This window comes from Phyllostomus discolor, chromosome 2 (genome assembly GCF_004126475.2).
Source record: "Phyllostomus discolor isolate MPI-MPIP mPhyDis1 chromosome 2, mPhyDis1.pri.v3, whole genome shotgun sequence".
NCBI lineage: Eukaryota > Metazoa > Chordata > Mammalia > Chiroptera > Phyllostomidae > Phyllostomus > Phyllostomus discolor.
In genome coordinates this window covers 169955681-169978498 of record NC_040904.2, presented here as the reverse complement: position 1 = coordinate 169978498, position 22818 = coordinate 169955681, and the positions used below count along the sequence as shown (strand labels likewise).

The window sequence follows — 22818 nt, the reverse complement described above, 5'->3', positions numbered from 1 at the left end:
GCAGAATTTCTAAAATGTTATGTAGGTGTGCTCTAGCTATTTATTACTCCTTTACTCTTTACTCTGTTACAATTTGGTGTCTTTTGCTATCACTCTTGTGAAATTTCTCAGGGTCATTCAAGATCTGTGTTGCTGCTCCTGATAACTACATTCTCATCCTGTCTTACTGGGTCTCTGAGTAGCTTTAAGAACAGTTTTCTGTTACATTTGAAATTCCCTCCTAACTTGGCTTCCCCCTTCCCAGCTAGTCATTTCTTGGTCCTTGCCTGACATTCCCTTCTTTTTGGAACTCAGAATACTGAGAAGTGCGTGGGGTATGGCTTGGGCCCTCTTCTCTCTCTGTGTTCTCACCTGTTCCCTGCGCTTTAAATACCAGCGGTGAGCTGATGGCTCCCCAGTGTGTACGTACAGCACTCACCTCTTCTGAGCTCCAGACCCTACATCTGCTGCCTCCTTGATGTCTCTTCGGATGCCTCATGCCCAAGGAAGGACTCTTTTTAACAAATTAAAAAAATTTTCCAACTACAGTTGACACACAATGTTATATTAGTTTCAGGTGTACAACATAGCAATTAGGCATTTATATAACCTACGAAGTGATTACTGTGATAAATCTACTAGTAGATTTAGTACCAGTCTGACACCATCCATAATTATGATATCATTGACCATATTCCTTACACTGTACTTTACATGCTTGTGACTATTTTATTTATTTATTTACTTATTTATTTTCATTGTTGTTCAAGTTCAGTTGTCTGCATTTTCCCGCCACAGCCTTCCCCCACCCCACCTGCCCCCACCTCCCACCTTCAATCCTGTCCCACTTTGGCTTTGTCCATGGGTCCTTTATACATGTTTCTTGATGACCCTTTCTTTCCCTTCTTTGTCCTATTATCCCCTCTTTCCTCTCCCCTCTGATTACTGTTAGTTTGTTCTTATTTCAGTGTTTCTGGTTATATTTTGCTTGCTTGTTTGTTTTGTTGATTAGGTTCCACTTCTAGATGAGATCATATGGTATTTGTCTTTCACCACCTGGCTTATTTCACTTAGCATAATGCTCTCCAGTTCCATCCATGCTGTCCCAAAAGGTAGGAGCTCCTTTCTTCTTTCTACTACATAGTATTTGTACAAACTGATAATTTGTATATCACAATTCCCAAGGAGGAACTCTTGGCTCGCTTCTCTATCCCATCTACCCAAACCTGCCTTTCCACACTCTGTCTTGGCTCTCTCAGTCTGTGGTACCACCATCCTCCCAATTTCCAACATCAGAAACCTGGGTGTCATTCATCTCTAGTTTCTTCCTCATTGTCACCCCTTCCCCAGCACTTTCAGTTCTACCTTCAAAATATATTTTGTATTTGTCTTCTCTGTCTCCACAACAACTATCTTAGGCCAACATGGTTGCTCGGACCTCAACGATATCTAATAACAGGTCTGTTGTCACTGCTCTTGCCACAGCAGAGTACCCTGCCATGCTCTGATGCCACACGCTGCTTTCCTGTCAGCACGTGGTGGCCTATGGCACCTGCCTCCTCTTCTGCCTCGTTTTGTTCCCAGCCTCTCCTCTCTTCACTCCTTTTCAGTCCCCTGACCTCTTTTGGTCATAGCAGTAGTTTGGTCCTTGAGCACAACGAGGTATTTTCTGCTTCCATTGGCTTGCTTTTCCCCCTTCCTAGAGCATTCTTTCTGTAGTCCTGCATGGCCAGCTCCTTCTTGTCTTTCAGGTCTCGAGTTAAATATCGCCCCTTAGGGAGCCTCCTCAGACCACACTGCCCAAAATACTCCCTTCTCTCATGCTGTGTCATAGGAACCTATTTATTTCCCTCTTATCTACTAAGCACAGTCAGTTATTTTTAAAGTATTTATAAATCATCTTTATTAGAGAATATGAGCTCCCCGAAAGGGGACTTTTTCTGTTTTGCTCACTGTCCTCTGCACACAGCACAGTGCTTGGCCGTCGTAGCTGCCGCAGCAGCTATGCATGCGTGTTTGTGCGTGTCACGTGGTGATGTGTTTGACATGAGTCCTCGTCTCCATTGTATTAAATAGGGAAAATTATTTTTATTTTACCAAAGTTTTGTGTAGTTAATACATTTTGCATAATTAAAAAATTAAGTAGTGCTATGTGTGTCACAAAAATAGCATCTCTCCATTTTCTGTTTGCCAGAGGCAAGTGTTTTCAACCTTAGCTGATTATTTTAGTAATAACTTCTATATTTTTAATTAATATACTTGTATTGTTACCTACCTACTTTTTAGTTTTGGGAATTACCTGTTGATGAAACAATGTGTACTTAGCTCACTTTCACCCACCCTACCCCTCTCCCCTTCGCACACAGACTTTCCCAACCCTCATCGTCCGGCTGCGGTTGTACTGGGATTCTGGCAAGGTCAACAACACACAGTGTTTACTTTATTATCACCGTGTAACACTCTCCACTATGTTAGCTCCCTAACATAGTTTGATTACTTTTCCTATTAAGACTACTCAGCAGATATTAATTTTCTTTTAATTTTTGATGTTCTTACTAATATTCAGCCTCAGATTTGACCCCAGTTTTAAGTCTCTTAATATAGCCAACTACACAGAGAATCTATCCAATTCATCCTTTTTGAGGAAATTTCTCCTGGAGCCTACTGACCCTCACTCTGTCTGGGCTGCTTTCTCAGCCCCTAAAAACCTAGGGCTCCCCCTTCTGCCCTGCCCCTGAGGACTCTGCTCGCTGTCCGTGTTGGGGCTGTCAATAGCTGGAATGTAAGGTTCACTCTGTGCCAGTTCACTGCTTCATTTTGGTGGAGCGCATTCTTCGGTTTCTCACAGAGAAACAATATAAGAGAGGTGGTTTGGGAGGGCTTACAAATCTGACAGTTCCTTTGTTCACTCTGGCCTTTAAAAATTATTTTAAATCCACATGAGGATTTATTTATTGATTTTAGAGAGAGAGGGAGGGAGAGGAAGGGGGAGATAGAGAGAGAATGAGAGAGAGAAAGAGAGAGAGAAAGAAATGGGTGTGAAAGAGAAACATCAGTCAGCCGCCTCCTATACATGCCCCGCCCGGGGATCAAACCCACAACCCAGATATGTGTCCTGACTGGGAATTGAGCCTGCTCCAACCGATTGGGCCACCTGGCCAGGGCTCACTCTGGCTTTCAATTGATGGCTTTGATGAAGTTTGTAATTCTAAGGTAGTCATCATCTGTTCTCAGAATTTTGAAGCCTCTGCCTTTTAGACTTGTTCTTGATACGTTTCTGCCATTCTGACTACAAATCATTTGTATGAAACTATTTTTCTCTCTGGAAATTCCACAATGATAAACCTTGGTATAGGTCCATGTGCACTTAATATGTTAGAAACTTGATTAGCCTTTTCACTGTGGAAACTCTGTTCACTCCTCCTGTAGCCTCACCTCTGTCCTTTCTTTAAGCAGAAAGAGTGTCCCTCCAGTCTCAGGGAAAGATCTCCTTCAATTCTAGGAAATTTCTTTCCTTGACAATTACATCTCCATTTTCTTTGATAATGGACACCCTATTATAATGGCTGTCCTGAATTGGCCCCTAAACTCTTCATCTTTGCTGTTTTATTTCTCTGTCTGTCTGTTCAACTTTCTTAGACATTTTCTAAATTGTATCTTACATTGAATTTTTAACCTGCCATCATTTTATTCTAAGAGCTCCTTTTTATTCTCTGAATATTCCCCTCTCCAATAACATCTTGTCCTTATTTCATGAATGTACTTTTCTCAGATCTCTGAAGCTGCTAGAATTTTTATTTTTGTTTCTTTAAATTTCTTCTTCCTGTGATTTTTTTCTCTCCTCTAATTTGCTTTGCTGTTTCTCTGTTAGACACTTTCTTTAATATTGGAAAGCCTTGCTGTTCCCTCCTGTTTTAGAGTAGCTATCTAAAAAGAGGATGGGAAGTTCTTTAAATAGTGGATGGGTTTGGCAATTCTGGGCTTTTCATTCTAGGGTGAGCTGGCTGTTTTGTTTAGGAAACCCTGATATTATTATTTTTAGGTTCCTTTTTAAAAATTTTTTTAGCTGATCAGACTCCCCAGAAAAAATATAAAAATATGACTAGTCAGAAACCTATGTAGAAGGCTGGGGGTTCTCAACATTCAGTGGCAATCTTTTGTGTATTCTCTCTTCAGCGTGGAGTCCTCTAGTCCAAAGATCCTTTGTTGACTCTCTTCGGAGAGTACCTGGCCAGTCTCCTCCCAGTGGGGCCTGGGGCTTCGGAGGCAGCTACTTGCCCATAAGAAGTGAGGGAGAGATGCTGGGGGTCTAACTAGTTAAAAAGCCTTTCAGCTAGTTCTCCAACCCACATTCACCCCCATGTCCAGAGGCACCTGGTGCTGCCAGTCCTGCAACCTTTTGGGGGTTTTATAATTGAAATGAAGTTGCTTCTACATGGTCCTAGTTTTGGACTGAGTTTTCTCCAGTCTGCTCAGCCACTTGCCACTCATCTATTTGCTCTCCATCTTCCAAAATTGTGTTACTGTCTCTTCTGTTCTTTTTGTCTTTATCTGTTTATGTTCTAGTAGTATTTGAGGGGGGAGCAGAATTAAATGCATGTGTTCAGTGCTCCATCTTCAAATTAAAGTTTCTCTTGACCTGAGGGGTTTTTTTTTTGTTAAATCGTCACCTGAGGATATATTTATTGATTATAGAGAGAGAGGAGGGGCGGGGTGTGGGGTGGGAGAGAGAGAAATATCGAACTGTTGCCTCCCATACAGCCCCAACCAAGGATCGAACCCACAACCTAGGCATGTGCCCTGACAAGGAGTCAAACCTGCAACTTTTTGGCGTACTCAATGCTCCAACCCAACTGAGCCACCCAGCCAGGGCTCAACGTGAGTTTTTAGTTGTTATTTATGAAGCATGTGATCACTTGTGTTACATGGATTTCTGTGTAAGCTGCGTGAGAATCTCCATTTCCCTTACTACCTTTCTTTTCTTACCTACAGTAGGCCAGGGTATGGTAGAAAATTCTCTGCTACAAAGCAATATGGACATTCCCTTCTTCTCATTCTTTCCTTGTGTATAAGGCCATGGAATTAGAGTGTTTAAAGTCTCTTTGTATCCACAGGTTGATTTCACTTCCTAGAAAGATGCCCATGTGTCACCCATCTAGGAAATAGAGTCGCAGCAGCCGACTGAAGAAGTGCAGAATGTAGACTTCTCCTTGTGTTCGTCTGTCAGGCTCTGTAATAACTCTCACATCTTGGAAGTCCCAAGTAAAATTGTAACCCACATTCCATGAACAAAAACTGTTAACAGGTTAAAACTTCTGATTTTTTTGCCTCTGGGCTATTTTCAACTGTTAATAGTTCAGCTTCCAAGCATAATTAGATTCACATTTTCAATAGCTCAAGTGATAGTTTTGAGCCAGAAAAACAGGAGAGATAATAGAGAATGAGTCTCTTTTATCCCCTCCCACCCTCTGGCAGGGATGGCCATCCCAGTAGCTGTCCACCAGGAAATGTGTCCTTCCCATCCAAGCCGTGCGTGAGGAGATAACAGCCCCTCTGTATTTTCTCTTTCCTCCACGTCGCTGTCTCTCAGTTGGATGGGAAGACAGTGGGCATTGCATGTCACTGTGGTTTTGACTGGTGGGTTTGATCACCAGCCCAGTGTGCTTAGTAATGGTTTGTGTAATGACTGAGGAGAAAATGTGATCTGTGAAGCCAGTGACCTTGCAGCTCAGAGACCAAGGTGAGGTTCCTCGGGGTGGTGCTTCACAAGTGGAGTTGAACTAGAGCCGCCCCCACCCCGCTCCCAGCTGCTCAAACAATCTCCACAGGTTGGGGTGGGGAACCAATTTGTCAAAGTTCCCTGGGTTATTATGATACTGACTGGGGAACTATTGTCATAGGGACTGGAGGTCAAGAAGAAAAATCTGAGTCTGGAGCACTTGCAGAGCTCAGGAAAAAAAATAGTAGAACAGAAACTGCACCTGGCACTACTAGCCAGCTGATGCTTCTGCCAGTCACAGAAGCTATTTCAAACTCCCGCAGCTTTTCTCGTATCTCCACACTACACCCTTTCTCCTCATTCTTAGATAATCTTGCTTCTGAAACCAGAGAGGAAACAGAAACCTCAGGAGGTACTGCCCCAACTTCTTTTCTTTCCTTCAAAAAAAGTGTGTGGGTGATAAGTGTGTGCGTGTATAATGCATATGTGAACGTATGTTTGCACTCATCTTTGCTTTTCTAATTAAGGTCAACCTTTTTACCTTGCCTCCCTTTAGCAAGGGCCCCTCCCATGATTTTTTCACCCTGGAGTCAGGAGGCGACATCTCAACTAGAGTGAATGCATCTGGAACCCTTAGCCCAAAGGCGTGAGCAGACACAATGGGATGGGTTACAGAGGAGCAGGCCCCGGCTGGGGCCCCGAATACCAGAAGGAAAGGTCTAGTCAGGGTAGAGGCACCAGCAAGGGAGACCAGAGAAGCAGAAGAACCTCTGAGAGAAGGAAAGCAAAAGAAGAGAGTCTTCAAAAGAAGTCATGGTCAGCTGCGTCAAAGACTGTTGAGATGTCAAATAAGGCGACCATGTGACATGGACATTAGGTTTGACAGTGTGCAAGTAAGTCATGGATGCCCTGAGCCAGAGCTGGGTGCTAGAGGGTGAGGCTGAACCCTCTAGAGAGGCGCCGGCTCCCCTGGAGCCCTGTGGCAGCCGTGGGGTTGGTCTGTGCAGTGGACAGGGCTGAGCAGGTCTTCATTTTTCCTTCTTGTGATAGCCTGTTGTGTTCGTTACTTTATTCTGATTACCAAAGCAGTATGTACCCATTGTAAAACTTTTAAACATTAAAAAATTTGACTGAAGGTCATCTTCATAATCATATTCCCTCATACATAACCACTGTTAATCATTTAACGTATACCCTTCAAGATTTTTCTGTGCACACGCCACCACATACACACACTTTTACACGTCCACTTTACAAAAATTGGTTTATTGCCAGATAGTCCGTTAAAGCTTATATTTTGATGTGTATGTTTCAGACATCTCACTGCATAAGCAGAGGTCTTCTGTGCTACAGGATACTCTCTGCACATTTGAGATTCATTTAGACATTTTTGCTGTCCCACACAGAGCTGCGCTGAACATGCTTGTGCATATTTACTTATGCATCTCTTTCATACAAGGACAGGGATTTCTATGCGACAAGTTCCTAAAGTGGAATTGTGGGGTCAAAGGGCACGCACATTTAACATTTTGTTACTGCTACAGTGCCCGAAGAATAGGACTTTTCTTTTCTTTCTTTCTTTTTTTTTAGGATGGAAGAACTTTGAGCCTGGAAAATGTCAATGAGGGGCAAGTAAAGAGTAGGTTGAAGTCACAGGAAAAGTGCTGAATGTTCCATAGTGAGAAGGCCCTTGGCAATGGAAACCAAGACATGGGAGGAGCGTTTAGGCTGAGGGGGTGGATAGGATGAGAGGGGGCAGGGTCCTCAGTCACTGCTGCATCCCTGAACCTTGCCCAGCGCTGGCACCTGGCAGGCACTCAACAAATGCTGGTTGGTTGAATGAATCAACGAATGTTTGGTTAATTCAGCAGTGGAACTTCATGATGTTTCCATCAGAAAGCATCCAGTTTCCCACTTTCTCTACACAAAGAAGGTTAAGATTTCCTACTGAAACTGGTGAAAGAGAAGTTCGAGATTGAAAAGGCCCTTCTTATGTAGTGAATCCAGTTGCACAGGTCAGACAGGACTCCAAGTCTAGGCATCTCTTACCTTCCTCCCCAATCAGCCTGCAAGTCCTGTTGATTCTAAGGCCTTAATATCACTGGGTTCCATCTAATTCCGTTCATCCTCACTATTGCGACCATTATGTTAGTTTCAGCCTGGATTTTCTTGCAGCCTCTTGGTCTCCTATTTCCTTTTGTGCATGGCTCAGGACTCTCTTTCAGCTCCCAGCCCTGTGCAGCCGGGCTTCTGTTCTCCCTGGAGGGTCACATGAATGTTGATTTACCTAAAGCCTTCATGAGTAAACGCCTTGGTGGTCACTTTTATATTTCTAAGACCTACTGTATTGCTTAGATCGCTTTGCATGCTCAATAAATGATAGATACTATTTTCTGTAGGAAAGTCTGATGCTTATCTAAACTTGGTACATGAAAAGGACTAGGACAAAAGCAGGCATGATGAGATGAACTTACAAAGACCAAAAATTTAAGGCATTTAATGCTTGAACAAGTTTCAGGATTATTACTCTCTCCCTAGGGAGAGGCAATCTGATTTAAGTGTCATTTGTATTATTATTTTGTAATTAGCATGTTAAATGCATATTTTGAGAAAATCTAAATGCCTTGCATATCTCAGGTGATTTGACTGTATTCAGGTGGTGTGTTTATTTTTTAAAAACTTCATTTAAAGAACTATACTTTGTGGTATTTTCTAGAGTAGAAATGCCTGAACCTTCTTAGCTGCATCTGGCTAGCTAGAGAATAATCACATGATTGAAATCCCTGATGGGATTCTAAAAGAAATGGCCTTCCAATCCATTAAATAAAGAGCTCCCAAATTGGCCTGGAGCGTTTCCATTTGAATCTGCCTTGCATCATCAGGCCCCGCCCCCGTCTCCTGGGAGCGTCGTAGCAGGTCCTTACCTGCTAGCAACTGAACTAGAATTTCAAGTTTCGGAATCGAAGTGGAGTGAAAGAAGAGACAGGAGGAGTTGCTTTTTTCCTTTTTGGAGCAAACGGCAGGGTTCAAACCTTCTAAAGCAGTCTGTTCACAGCTGAGAAGAGCTATGGTCCGAAGACTACGAGAATCATTTACATCCATGGGACCTTCTAGAGCGGTGCGTGGTCCTGGTGGGAGGGTTGCAGTCTTGTGGCACGTGGCACGGGGTCAGAGGTTGCTTGCTCTGGCTGCCCCCTCCCCAGCAGGATCTAAGCTTCCCTCAAACAGCCACCTGTACACAGCACTGTCAATGTGTCCTCGGCAGTTAGCGTGGGCGTCACTCTGGCCACTTCTTCAGCAGAAAGGACTAACTAGTGTCGGATCTGGGCTACCCACTTCAGAACACTTCCCTGAGGCTATTGGGCTCTTAAAGGATGAGTGGAAGAGAGGGCCTTGCTGCCAAGGTGGAAATTGACTCGTGGAGTTTCTGCTGAGTAGCACCAGAACAAAGGGTAATGGCTGAATATATAGGCATTCAGTAATATTTAGCCTAAAATAATACTCTGAACTACTCAAACTGATTCATTTGGAAGGGCTTTTCATCATATCAGTCTTTTACTTAACTGGTGGCTTAAAAAAGTGTGCCAATACATTCAAAATGTAAGGAATGGGAGTGATTTAGAAATATCTAAGTAATACAGTAGAAAATGCATAAAAATAGGATTTACATGTTTCTTGAGTTTTAATGTTAGACTAAATTTATATGCACTTTCCTAATTTCTGTCGTTACACAACATTAATAAACTGCTATTAGCATCTTTGTTATTTGACATACTCCAAAGGCTAAATGCATACCCCTTTAAAAAAGAAAGCCTTTTAGGAGGGGGCAAAAACAACATTTTTTCTCTCACTACATAATACTTGTAGCTAATATTTAGTGTTTACTGTGTGCAAGGTTCCATGCTAAACACATTTGCCACAGCTCATTTCATCTTCAAAACAACCCCGAGGGGGTGCGCTATTTTTCCGGTGCAGACACTGAGTAGTATAAGCTGCCCAAGGTCACGGTGGGTCTGGGGTTTGAATTCAGGTCTGTCTGGTGCCAGCAGCTGGCCTTGTAGAAAGAAGGCATTTTCTCAGCAGGTAATTTTGGAGTGCCTAACATGGCCCAGGCACTATTCTAGGTGCTTGGGATTCAACTGCAAACAAGGTGAAATCCCTGCCCTCCTGGGACTCAAATGGTATAAAACAAGTAATTATTAATTGTGTGCTAAAGAAAACTGCGGCAGGGCAAGGTGACAGAATGGTGGCTCTATTCTGAGGCTACATTAGGATTTCAAGGATGTTCTTGCCGGAGGCAGGAATAATGAACAGAAACCTGAATAATGCAAGAGAGCAAAAGGCCTGAGACCAAGAAGCAGTACCACATAGTGGTTACAAACATAGCCAGCATATGGGCTGCCAGGGCAAATCCCCATCCTCCTGCTCGATACTGTGTGGTCTTGACTTCTCTGTGCCTCTTCGCTGGTGATGCAAAGCTAACAATAATACTTATCTTTATAGGGCTGTCGTAAGGATGAAATGGGTTCACATATGAAAAGAACTTAAGATATAAAACAGGCACTAGAATTTGTTAAGCACTCTTAACATATTAGTGTTAAGTGCTAGTTATTATCTAAGCCCTATGGAGTGGTGAGAAATAAGTTGCTGGTTTCTGAGTAGATTTGAAAATCCAGCTGCCTGGATTTACTGAGGAATTGGGGGTCAGTCCGTATGTGAGGGAAAGGAGTCAAGGATGACGCTGGGGATTTTGGTCTGGTTAATCTGGTGGATTTGAAGGCTATTTATCAAAACGGGGAAGACCTGGGGTGTAGTACAGTTCAGTGTCTGTAGGAACACTCTGATTGTTGTGCAACCACTGCCATCAACCATCTCCCGAACATTTTTGTCTTGCAGACTAAAACTGCATCCATTAAACAAGAACACTCCATTCTTCCTTCGCTCTAATTTTAGCAACCACCGTTCCACATTCTGTCTCTGAATGTGACTACTCTAAGGGCCTCATATTAGTGAACTCACACAGAATTTGTCCTTTTTTGACTCGTTTATTTCACTTAGCATAATGCCCTCAGGATCCATCCACATTAAACCATGGGTCCGTCAGACTTTCCTTTTTAAGGCTAAATAATACTCCATTGTATGTTTTGTTTATCCATTCACCAGTTGATAGAAACCCGGATTCCTCCCATCTTTTGGCTTTCAAGAATAATATTGCTATGAATATGGGCATGCAAATATTTGTTCAAGTTCTTCCTTTTCCTTCTTTTAGTGTATACTGCATGATTTCCTAATCTACTTTTCATTTTGAATCTATTGTTAGAATTCTCAAGGTCATAAATATTCTGCAAAATGATTTTTAAGTATTTTCATTATATAGTGCCTTATAGTTGAATTTAAGCAAGCAACTATTTCTATTTCCTAGAGATAAAATTCATAAGATGAAACGATATGACTGGTAGTAGAGCTTTAGCTACATTTGCCAAGTTGCCACCCAGAAAGCTCCTACTGCCTGGCCCTGGGGATCTCTGTGTGTGTTCCATGAATCTCTGCTAGTTAAACAGTGTTAACTGTTTTCTGTCTGGCTGATAACTAAAAATGGTGTATCAATTCTGGCTTTCCTTTGTGCAAATGTAGGGTTCACTTTCTGGGTTAGAGAGGGTTTGTAGCTGGTTACTAGGGGAAATACTGATTTGGTAAACACTCAGCTTGTGAGACGACGAGAAAATGGCAGTCCCTGGGGTTCTTCTTTCTTAGACTTTCATTGCAAGGCAATCGCAGACCTTCTTCTCTGTGTGCATGTGGCCAGCTTCTATGATAGGGTTTTCAGTTTTTCTGCTGTCGTGTGCCGAATATATTTTCAGTTACTTTCACAATTTCTTACGTCAAGTTCAAAAATCCAAAAAGTGTTAGAAAACAGTAGTTTCTGATCATTCATTTGGTGATAGAGCCTGACAAATCTGAACTCATTCAATGGAAAAACCTGACCTCAACCATCGCGAAACTATATTTCTTTATTTATCCTGCTTAAAGTGACCTCACATTTTTTGGCTGCAAAATAGAAAGGTATTTGAGTAAGGGGTGCTCTTCCAGACCTTACTAGGAGTGCACAGTAATACATAATATGTACATGTAAGAGGTTTTTTAAAGTAATTTTTTATTTTTCAATTGCAGTTGGCATACAGTATTATATTTGTTTCAGGTGAACAACACAGTGATTGCACATTTCTGTAACTGACTTAGTGATTGCCCGACAGCCCTAGCGCCCAGCTGGCGCCACACACAGTTCCTACAACAGTATCGACTGTGTTCCCTGTGCTGTGCTGTACCTCCCAGGACTGCTTTGTGACAAGCGGCTTGTACTTACCAATCTCTTCACCTTTGTCACCCGTCCCTCAACCCCCCTCCCATCTGACAACTGTCAAAAAATGTTCTCTGTTGATGAGTTTGTTTCTGCTTTGTTGTTGTTGTTGTTTTAGTGTTCCACATAAAAGTGAAATCAGCTGGCATTCGTCTTTCTCTGTCTGACTTATTTCATTCAACGCAGTACCTTCTGGGCCCACCCACGTTGTCGCAGGTGTCAAGTTTTCATTTTTCTGGATTGCTGAGTCATATTCCATTGTACACATGCACCACTTCTTCTTTATCCGTTTATGTACTGATGGGCCTTGGGTTGTTCCCATGTCTTGGCTATTGTAAATAATGCTGCAGTGGATATGTGGATGCACATGTCTTTTTGAATTAGTAATTTGGGTTTCTTCAGATAAATACCCAGAGGTGAAATTCCTGGGTCCTGTTCGTCTCTTGTTATAGCCTTTGTTTTAAAGACTATTTTGCTTAGTATAAGTTTGGCTACCCCAGCTTTTTGTTTGTTTGTTTTTCTGAACTACTTTTTCCATCCTTTCACTTTTAGTTTGTGTGTGTCTTTTGATTTGAAGTGAGTCTCTTGCAGACAGCATATGTAAGGAAGGGTCTTGTTTTGTTATCCATTCAGTCACTGTATATCTTTTTTGTTGGAGCATTTAATCCATTTACACTTAAAGTAATTGCAGATAGATGTTTAGTTATTGCTACTTCATTACTCATATTTTTTACCATTTTTTCTTCTACTTAAAGAAGACTCTTGAACGTTTCTTGTAATATTGGTTTGGTGGTGATGAACTCCTTTAGCTTTTTCTTGTCTGGCATTCTGTCCTTTGATTCTAAAAGATAGCTTTGCTAGGTAGAGTAATCTTGGTTTTTGCCATTTTAAGTGTTTGTTGCCAGTCCCTCAGCCTACAAAGTTTCTGTATCAACTGAAATCAACTGACAGCCTTATGGGAGCTCCATTGTAGGTAACTAACTGCTTTTCTTTTACTGCTTTTAAGATTCTCTCATTGTCTTTAATCTTTTGCATCTTAGTTATGTGACTTGGTGTGGGCCCCTTTGGGTTCATCTTGTTTGAGACTCTCTGTGCTTCCTGGGTTTGTATGTGTGTTCCCTTCACCAGGTTATGGAAGTATTCCTCATTATTTCTTCACTTCCTTGCTGTCTCCTCCTTCTGGTACCCCTATGATGCAAATGTTGGCATGTTAGATATTGTCCCAGAGACCCCTTAAACTATCCTCATTATGTTAAATTCTTTTCTTCTTTTTGTTGTTGTGATTGAGTATGCTCTGCTACCTTGCCATCCAAATTGCAGATTCAGTCCTCTGCTTCATCTACTCTACTGTTGATTCCCTTGACTGTATTCCTTCATGTCAGTTATTACATTCTTTATATCTGACTGGTTCTTTATTATAGTTTCTATGTCCTTTTTATGCTGTTGAAGTTCTCACTAAGTTCCTTAATATCCTATAAGCATTGTTTTGAACTCTATATGTGATAGGTTGCACGCTTCCATTTCATTTAGTTTTTTTTGGGGGGGGGTTGGGGAGATTTCTCCTGTTCTTTTATTTGGGGCATGTTCCTTTTTGGCTGGTCCCCTGTGTGTTTCCATGTATTGGGTAAAGCTGTTACATCTCCCAGTCTTGGTAGAGTGGCCTTATGTAGTAGATGCCCTGTGGGGCCCAGTGGTGGACTTTTCCTTCTCACCTGACCTGGGTGCTCCTGGTGTGTTCCTTGTGTGGGTTGTATGTACCCTCCTGTTGCGGTTAGCCTTGATTGCTGTTTGGAGGGACTGACCCTTAGGCTGACCAATTGTCAGCACTGGCCATAACTACAGTGGAGGAATTGTTGTGTGTGTGCTGACCATCTATACCACAGTTCACTTTAGTAGGGTTCTGGTTCCTCCCTAATTATCCCTTTGAGTGTGTCATTGGTGGAGGTGGTTGGGTGGTAGTCTGGTGTGGTTTGAAGCTGCCCTCCATTAGGGTATATTGGCTCAGGCGGAGGTGAACTGCTGCCTGTGCCCTGACGCTTGTGCCCTGACCAGGGCCAGTGGGTATGAGTTACAAAGTGATCTGCAAATGGCTGCTACTTGTGCTAGTCTTGGAGGTGCCCAGGAGAGGCTAATCTGAGAACTAGGCCGACTGCTGCTAGTCCTGGAGTTAGGGTTGCTTAGCAAGAGGCACAGAACATGCTGAGGTCAGATATCTCTTGTTCGGGGTTTATAAATCTTTTAGAGATTTTAGAAGAGTCTGTAGCATGAGCCAAGACAGAGTGTTTGTATGGAAAAGCCACTAGACAGGGCTTGGGTGGGCAGGAAACTGGGCGGGGTAGGGTCTCAGAGAATTACTTGGGTGAAGCTAACAGTGTTAGCCAGGTTGATGGAAACTCAGAAATGTTGCCAGACTGGGCCTGCAGGGGCAGGGTGGGGGTTGCTCAGCAAAGGTCGATGGCTTCTGTCAATACTTATTTCTGGGAGAAAACTACCCTTCCTGTCCTCTTCCTGAAGCCATATAATTCAGTTCCTCCCAGTAGGTCCCTGCTGTCTTTCAAGCTGCTGCCCCAGCCCTGGAGCTCAGAGAGAGTCCATCAGAAGGTAAATCCATGTGGGCCCTTCAAGAGGATGGGCACCTCCAGAAACCCTCAGTCTTACTCAGCCACTTTTCCTGCTGGTTTTCAAACCAGGAATTATGGCTACTTCCTGTCCTGGCACTGGAACCCTGGGCTGGGCACCTCATTATTCTTTGCAGCTGAGCTACCTCTCCCTATTTTCAACCTGCCCATTGAAAATAGGGAGAGTGCACACATGTGTGTGTACATGTGCATGGGTATGCACGTGTGTGGCACCAATCCATTCCATACCTCTGCCCCTCCTACCAGTCTCAGTGTGGCTTCTTCTGTATTTCCTTAGTTACAGGACCTTGGTTCAGCCAGACTGCAGGTGGTTCTCAATGATGGTTATTCTGTCATTTAGTGTAATTTCGAAGTGGTCATGGGAGTAGGCAAGTACAATGTTTACCTGCTCTGCCATCTTGACCAGAAGCCTCTCAGGATTTTCTTTTGAATTCTGAAAAATGCTGAGTTCTGAAACACAGAAGGCTTGGTTGGCATCAGAGGTGTTGGAAAAGGGAATGTGGACTTACGGTTTTTTCCCCTCTTGCATTTCTATGTCCTCATCCCTCCCAGGTTTCAGAAACTGACTTTGAAATCAGGCCTGCTTTTATAGTTAAGCATGACTCACATGTGCTCTGAATTTAAAGACAATAGAAATTTAAGAGTGGTGTCTTTTTTCACCCCCAGAACACGTATAATCAGTATAATCTGGGAACTGGCAGGTCAGTAACTGGAACCAGTTTCGACTGTGCCGTAGCCAGCTGCAGGTTTGGGGTAGTGTTCAAGAGGGAACCCTGAGGGTCTTAGGAGACCTGAACCAGTTGAACTGTGAAGTGAGAGTGATAGCTTTCCAAGTCGTTTTTGGGACATATTTCTATAATTAATACCACTTGTCCTTTTTAGAACATCAGCTGCCTTAGCCAAGCTTTTAAAAAGCAACACTAAATTAAATGAAATGAAATCACTATTTAATCATATAATTGGTTATCACTAATGTTATTAAATTTAAATAAGTACTGTTTATTAAAATAATAATGGAAATGGAAAAGTTGACTCAAACTCATGTGGAATTGCAGGGGGGCCCTCAGTAGCCAAAACGACTTTGGAAAAGATGAATAAATTCAGAGGACTCAGATTTCCTGATTTCAAAACTTCTATAAAACCACAGACTTCAAAACACTGTAGTGCTGGTGTGTGGACACACATATAGACCAAGAGAATAGAACTGAGAGTCCAGGAGTAAATCTGCATACCTATAGCCTTTAGATTTTTGAAAGGGTGCCTGGTACATTCAGTGAAGCAATGAGTCTTTTTGACAAATGGTGCTCTGACCACTGCATTTGCACGTGCTATAAAGAATGACACTGGGCCTCTGTCTCACATTACGTACAAAAGTTAACTCAAAATGAATCAACAACCTAACTATAAGAGTTTACCATAAAACTTGTAGAAGAAAACTTAGAGGTAAATCTTCATGACCCTGACTTTGGCAATGATTTTTAGATATAACACCAAAAGCATGAGCAACAACAATAGATAAGTTGGACTTTATCAAAATTAAAAACTTTTGTTCATCAAAGGACATTCTCAAGAAAATGTCTGAAAAGACAGCAGAGTGGGGAAAATATTTGAAAATTATATATCTGTAGGGCTTTAATATCTAGAATATAAAGAACTCATGCAACTCAACAAAAAAGACATCCTCATTGAAAACTGGACTAAGGATTTGATTAGACATTTCTCCAGGAAGATACACAAATGGCCAGTAGCACCTGAAAAGTTGCTTAACATCATTTGAGGTTATGGAAATGCAAATCAGAACCAAAACACCACATCATACCTGCTACAATAGCTTAAAAAATTTTTAAATCGAAAACAAGTGTCAACAAGGATCTTAAGAAATTGGAATCCTCATACCTCGCTGATGGGATTGTAAAATGGTGCAGCCATTATGGAAAGTAATTTGACAGCTCCTCAAAAACTAAACCTAAAATTACTATATGACTCAGCAATTCTGTTCCTTGGTTTATACCCCCCAAAACTGAAAACAGTACCTCAGATATCTGCATGCCATTGTTCGTTGCAGCATTATTCACAGTAGCCAAAAGGTGAAAACTGCCTGAGTGTCCTACCAGTAGATGAATGAATAAACAAAATGTGGTATATGCATGCAGTGGAATATTATGCAGCCCTAAGGAATGAAGGAATGATATTCCATAAGGAATGATACATGCTACAACATGAATGAATCTTGATACCATCATGCTATGTAAAATAAGCCAGAAACAAAAGGACAAATATTGTATCATTCTACTTACATGAAATATCTAGTATAGGCAAATTCATAGAGACAGAAAGTAGGCTAATGGATTGAGGGGTGGGGAATTTGGGGAGTTATTGCTTAATGGGTTACAGAGTCTCCGAGGTGATACAAAAACTTAGAAGTAGTGGTGGTGGTTGCACAACAGCATGAGCGGAACTAATACCACCAAATTGCACATAATTATTGAGGAAGGGCGAGGGTTAAGGGAAAAGGGAAGAACAGTGCATTAAAGGAGTTAAACACACTAAACATCCCTGGAAATGTAATAAGATGGAGAAAAGTATACTTACCAGAGATCTTCTCGGGGGTGTTTATATTATTTGTGGATGGAAGAAACCCTTCGATTAATCACTTAGGGTGGGCCTGGGAAGGTGAGATGCTGAAGGGACTCACTGTGCCCCTTCGGTTCTGCTGTGGAGTCTTTTGTGCTTGGGTGGGAGACTGTGTCTGTTTGATGTGCTGCTGGAGGAGTAGTGGGCAGGGTGGGGGAGAGACCGAGTCCCTTCTTTTTGTAAACGTTGTCCAAGTATTTGAAGGATACAATCATGAAGGGCTACTGTATTACTAGCCTGCTTTGTGTGTGGACGTTATCTCATTGTGGCCCAGTGCAGGAGGTTTCTAGAAACATAAAAGTTCTCATCATTATGTAGGTAATTAAATTGCATTCTGAGGAAATGAAGAGCACTAGTAGCTTTTCAAGAGTGACAAAGAGCACTTTTGTCTTTTCTCAGCATGGGAAAAACAGAATTCTAATGGAAACCATCAACTTGAATTTGGAGTTTGCACTCCAGAAATGATTGGAGGGGAATGCCTCATTTTTTTCAGTTAAGTGTTATGGTCACTTAGTTTATATGCCAGTAACAAGCTGGGGTCAGGAACTGGTCCATCCAGATTCAGAAAAGAGGAAACGTTTTCTGATTCACGTCTGTTTTTATTGAAAGTAGTAGCCAAGAGTGCTTAGGACATTGAGGTCATTCAAAAATATTGGCTGGGTAAATGTTATCGTTTTCTGTGTTTTAATTTATTTAATTATTGGAAAAGGGGTGAATGACAAAGATAGTCAAAGTAAAAAAGTAGCACAGAAAAATTGGTGCCTAGCAGTAACTATTAAGGATGCCAAAATATATTCAAGATTGAAGTAAAAAGTAATATTAGCTAATACTTATATAGTATGTATCAGTTTTGAAGTCATTTTTACATATGTATTCACAATGTATTCTCCACAATGACTTTCTGATGTAGGTATTATAACATCCAATTTATTGATGAGGTGACTGAAACTCAGGGTTAAGTGATCTGTCTGAAGCCACAGGGTTAGACTATGTAGAGGTCCTGTAACTCAGATCCACTGCCCTGTGTGGTAAAATACAGCCATCTCAGCCTCGACAGAAAGTCTCCTGTCCTTGTGTGTTATGTTTCATTATTAACTTTCTTGTTGTTAATAATGACTCTTTGGCCCCATTTTAGAATTTAGCATCCCATTTAATGTTTTAGTACCTGTAGACTTACAACCTCTCTATGATAGACTTTTCCCTACCTGTCACCAAAATCCCATAGATTGTGTTAAACTGAGGCCAGAGAAAGAGATGTTGGAACCTGGAAACTGAACATGACTACCACAGGCCTTGGCCGGATAGCTCACTTGGTTAGGGTGTCATCCAATACACCAGGGTTGCGGGTTTGGTCCCTAGTCAGGGTGCATGCAAGAAGCAACCAATAAATGCATAAATAAGTGGAACAACAAATTGGTATTTCTCTCTCATTCTCTCTCTCAAATCAATAAATTAAAAATTTTTAAAAATTAAATTAGACTACTGCAGTATGATGTGAGGCCTTGAGGGACAGGCTCAGCTGTAAGTAATGCGGGGAGTGAAACTGGACAGACCTATATAACATCTGGCAAGTATGGAGTGATGGGGAATGGTGGCTCAAGTGCATGGCTGTTTTTAGAGTAGTGGTTGGAAGTGTTGGCATTCGAGCCAAACATTGCACGTACTCTGAGACCAGTTTTCAGAGTCTTCTAGTCACGTGGGGAAAGAGAGTTTCAGGTACAGGACTGTTTGGCAGATCATTAGACATCCTGCCCAATCTGGATGTGTGAGTACATCCTTATTCCCAAGGTGATGTGGGCCGTTCCTTTGATATTTCTTCAGTTGTGCATTCACTGGACCGTGGAAGTCCTGAGAACAGTTTTCTACACTTTCTTCATCTTGGTATTTGTACTCATATCACCTAGCTCATATCCATTTATATATCTTGAAAACTTTTTCATTAGTTCTAATTGTGAACAGTATATCAAATTTCACTGCTTTGTACTATCATTATTTGTTTTTTAAGATATGTTAGTCCATTACTTGTTATTTTTTTTTTACTTATACTTACAGTACTATCTTAATTCTTTATCAGCTTCGATTTAGCATTGGAGGCCCCTTAGAATTATTCACAGCAGCTGAAGAGACAAATTGTTGTATTCAAAAAGTTTATAATCTGACAGATTCAGGTTCCTATTGTGTCAGTTCTTGTGTTTGACTTCAGGCAACTAATAATCTTGAATTTTTATCATTTATGAAAACAAGGATGCAAACAGGGTTAGATAATATCAGACATTTGGAAGTGCCAGGCACACACACACAAAAAAATACTCAGGAAATTACTCTTTTTCCTATCTCTGGGTCTGTGTACATTAATTTATATTTATATAGTGTTTTATGTTTTTACAACATGTTTTTGAGTTGTAATTTGTATCGTTTACACAACCCTGTCAGATAAACTGGGAGAGTAATTTTATTACCAGCTTCAGATAAATAAACTGAGAATAAGTTATTGCCTAGGATCATGCAGCTCAGTTGCAGAATCAGGACTTGAAGCCAGCCAGTCCCTTTAACCCATGCCCCGGTCTGTTTTCCACATATGTTCCTCATATGTTCACCACATCTCTGATCTTGCCAGTGGCCACCAGCCACCAGGATAGTTGTGTCAGTCGGACCCAACCACCGCCATGCCAGTGCTGTCGGTCAGGTGACATGCGGATGTATAATTCTGATCACTTTTATTGCTAGGGCACTGCTTATCAGGCACCTTGGTTTTTACTCATGAATTTTGAAAGGTCATTTTGTGTTTCCTGGTAGATAATATATTGTCTTTGCTATAAAACTGTAGATAGTGGATTTTTTAAATAGGCTGTTTCCTGACATACACTAGGCATTGAGTGTTTGTCAAACCTGACTTTGAACTGTGCTCTCATTGTGCATGCATACAAAATTCCAGTGACATGTCAGCACCAAAGCTTTCTTATATCACATTAGAGCAGCTAGTTTTCAGTTCTCTAGTCAGTTTCTTGATGATCAGATAACATAGAGATCCCAAATATTTTTTATATTCCAAGTGCCCAAATTAAATGAACTAATCATGATGCCATTCAGGGTGGTACCTCTGTTGTATAAAGCAAGGCATTGCGACAGTATTAAAATACATTAAAAAACATTTTTAAATATGTTTATTGATTTTAGAGAGAGAGGGAGAGAGAAACATCGATGTGAGAAACATCAATTTGGTTGCTCCCATACATGCCCCAACCAGGGACCAAACCCGCACAACCTGGGCCTGTGCTCTGACTGGGGATCGAACCTGCCACCTCTTGGTGTGTGGGCTGATGCAATAACTAACAAGCCACACCAGCCAGGGCTCTAAAAGTATCCTCTAAGGTAGTACATTAAAAAAGGATTTATGTGAAGAAATAACATGTTTGCCTTCTTTAAATTTTTTCCCTTGATTCTGTCTCTCTTTTAATAAAAAGCCTTTAAAGTATCACCTTGATTTTGACTATTTTATTTTTGCTTAGACATGAACTTTGCGGCTGTGCTAGATTACCAGAAATGAGAGTGTCTGAAAGTAACTGGAGCCCTTCGGTGGTGGGAGTATGATGATCACGTTGGCATTGTAAATCACGCGGGTCTCCATTCTATATTAGGTCATGAGAGCAACAGCTACAGCTTTTTTCTGCCTAGATGATGTTTCGATTAAGCTGTTTCTGTTTTTATTCACAAATTTACAGTTTCTCCTCTGTGTTGACATTAACCAGTAAATCTATTAGTTCCCATTACCAGCAGAGTAACTAACACTATGGTTTTATATTTTCTCTCACAAATTCTTTCAAGCTGCATATATGCCTTTAATTTGATAGACTATCTGAGTGATAGATCTTGTTTCTCAACTTTGTCTTTAGGCAAAATGTATACTTTTAAAAGCTGTCCTTTCATTAAAAAAATAATAAAATAAAACAATGGCAGGTTTGTTTTATCGATTGACCCTAAATACATAATACATAGATTGGCCATCTAATTATAAAATGAAACAAAGGTAAAATGCAAAAGTCAAGTCAGTCTATCAGATTTACAATACTCATTAAAAAAAATAATCGGAATTATAGTATTGTTTCATTGACTTGCCAGTTCTGCCAGAAAACCTCGCTGTATCATAAACACCACAGATATAATTTTTTCAATATATTAAGTGCTATAAAATGGTTAGGTCTTTTCTTCTTAATGTAAACCAAGCTGCAAAACACCAATTTAAAACACATTTTCATAGCCACTAATATAAACACATGTTAGCACGTTTTAAAGGTGGTCTGCAAGGACATAATTACCGTGGACAACTGTTGCTCCAGTGCTGGAAACAGCCAGCCTGGGACATTGCAGCTCTCTCAGTGTAACAGACTGTGCAGTAATTGCTGCCTCCCTCCTGGGGTTCTCAGAGGCAAGCACCTCAATTCTGGCTTTGGTTGCTGCTCTGCAAGGCTTGGCTCCAGGGACCATCTTCCTGTTTCTGCGTTGGTTCACTTGTTGGGGAAACTGAGTTCCTGTGATGAACTCAGTTTTTCAAAGGACTTAGAATCACTTGGTTGTGTTGTACTTGATAATGAGTATAGTGGACAAAACTCTTGAGTGAACCTAAAATCTAATCCAGATACTGCGAGGTTTCATAGTGATATGTCAAATCTGAGCATTCAGTAGCTGAATTGTTGGCGGATATTTTGGTTTTCTTAAACAATCACTTCGAGGTCTCTTGTGAATCTGCCCTATATATGTCCAGCTTTCTTTTGGGCCACTCTAGGAAATTTTTCTGGATCAATAGGAACCCAGCCTTTTCTTTTACAAAGCCTTTAATAGGTTAAAAAATAATTTGCATTAAAAGAAGTCACTACAAAGCCTATAATAACACCATATTTCATAAAATTAAAAGTAATTTCTTAGCATAATTTAATTTGTATTCTATGCTCAATCTTCCTGGTTTTGATAAATATGTTCTTCATGCCAGGTTTGTTCAAGTAAGATCCAGCTGAGTGCCATATATTGTTAATAACTGCTTTGGTATTATGATTTATAATGAGAAATATAAGAGCAATAAATATGCCCTTTGTTTTGTTAATGAGGTGACTTTTGGAAAACCCTTTGGTAACCAAATTTGGGAACTGGTTGCCAGAAGAACCCACCAGGTGATTAGAGGGTTGAAACTTTCAGTCCTGCCCCCTGACCTGGAGGGGTGTGGTGAGGGGTGAGGTTAAATCCATTGCCAGTGGCCTATGACCATCAATCAATCATCTTCTGTAATGAAGCCTCCTCAAAAACTAGAAGGACAGAGTTTGGAGGGCTTCAGTTGGTGAACATGTAGAGATGTGGGGTGAGTGGCACCCTCCCAAGGATATGGGGAGAGTGGCACCCTCCCAAGGCTGTGGAAGCTCTGTTCCCCTTCCCGTACACGTTGTGTTACGTACCTCCATCCAGCTCTTCATCTGTGTCTTTGTACTACCTTGTTGGGG

At 41.3% G+C, this 22818-nt stretch overlaps 1 protein-coding gene across 3 annotated transcripts in view; it reads left to right on the top strand.

Moving 5' to 3' along the window:
• ANO6 (anoctamin 6) overlaps nt 1-22818 on the top strand; it is a 190587-nt gene that overhangs the window by 54023 nt on the left and 113746 nt on the right. Inside the window, exon 1 of one of the 3 annotated variants that reach the window (XM_036019150.1) lies at nt 8107-8816. The exons of the other annotated variants lie outside the window; for them this stretch is intronic. The gene's annotated coding sequence lies outside the window, so the exon portion shown is untranslated. Of the gene's footprint in view, nt 1-8106; nt 8817-22818 lie in introns of those variants that run through there. 3 annotated transcript variants of the gene reach the window in all.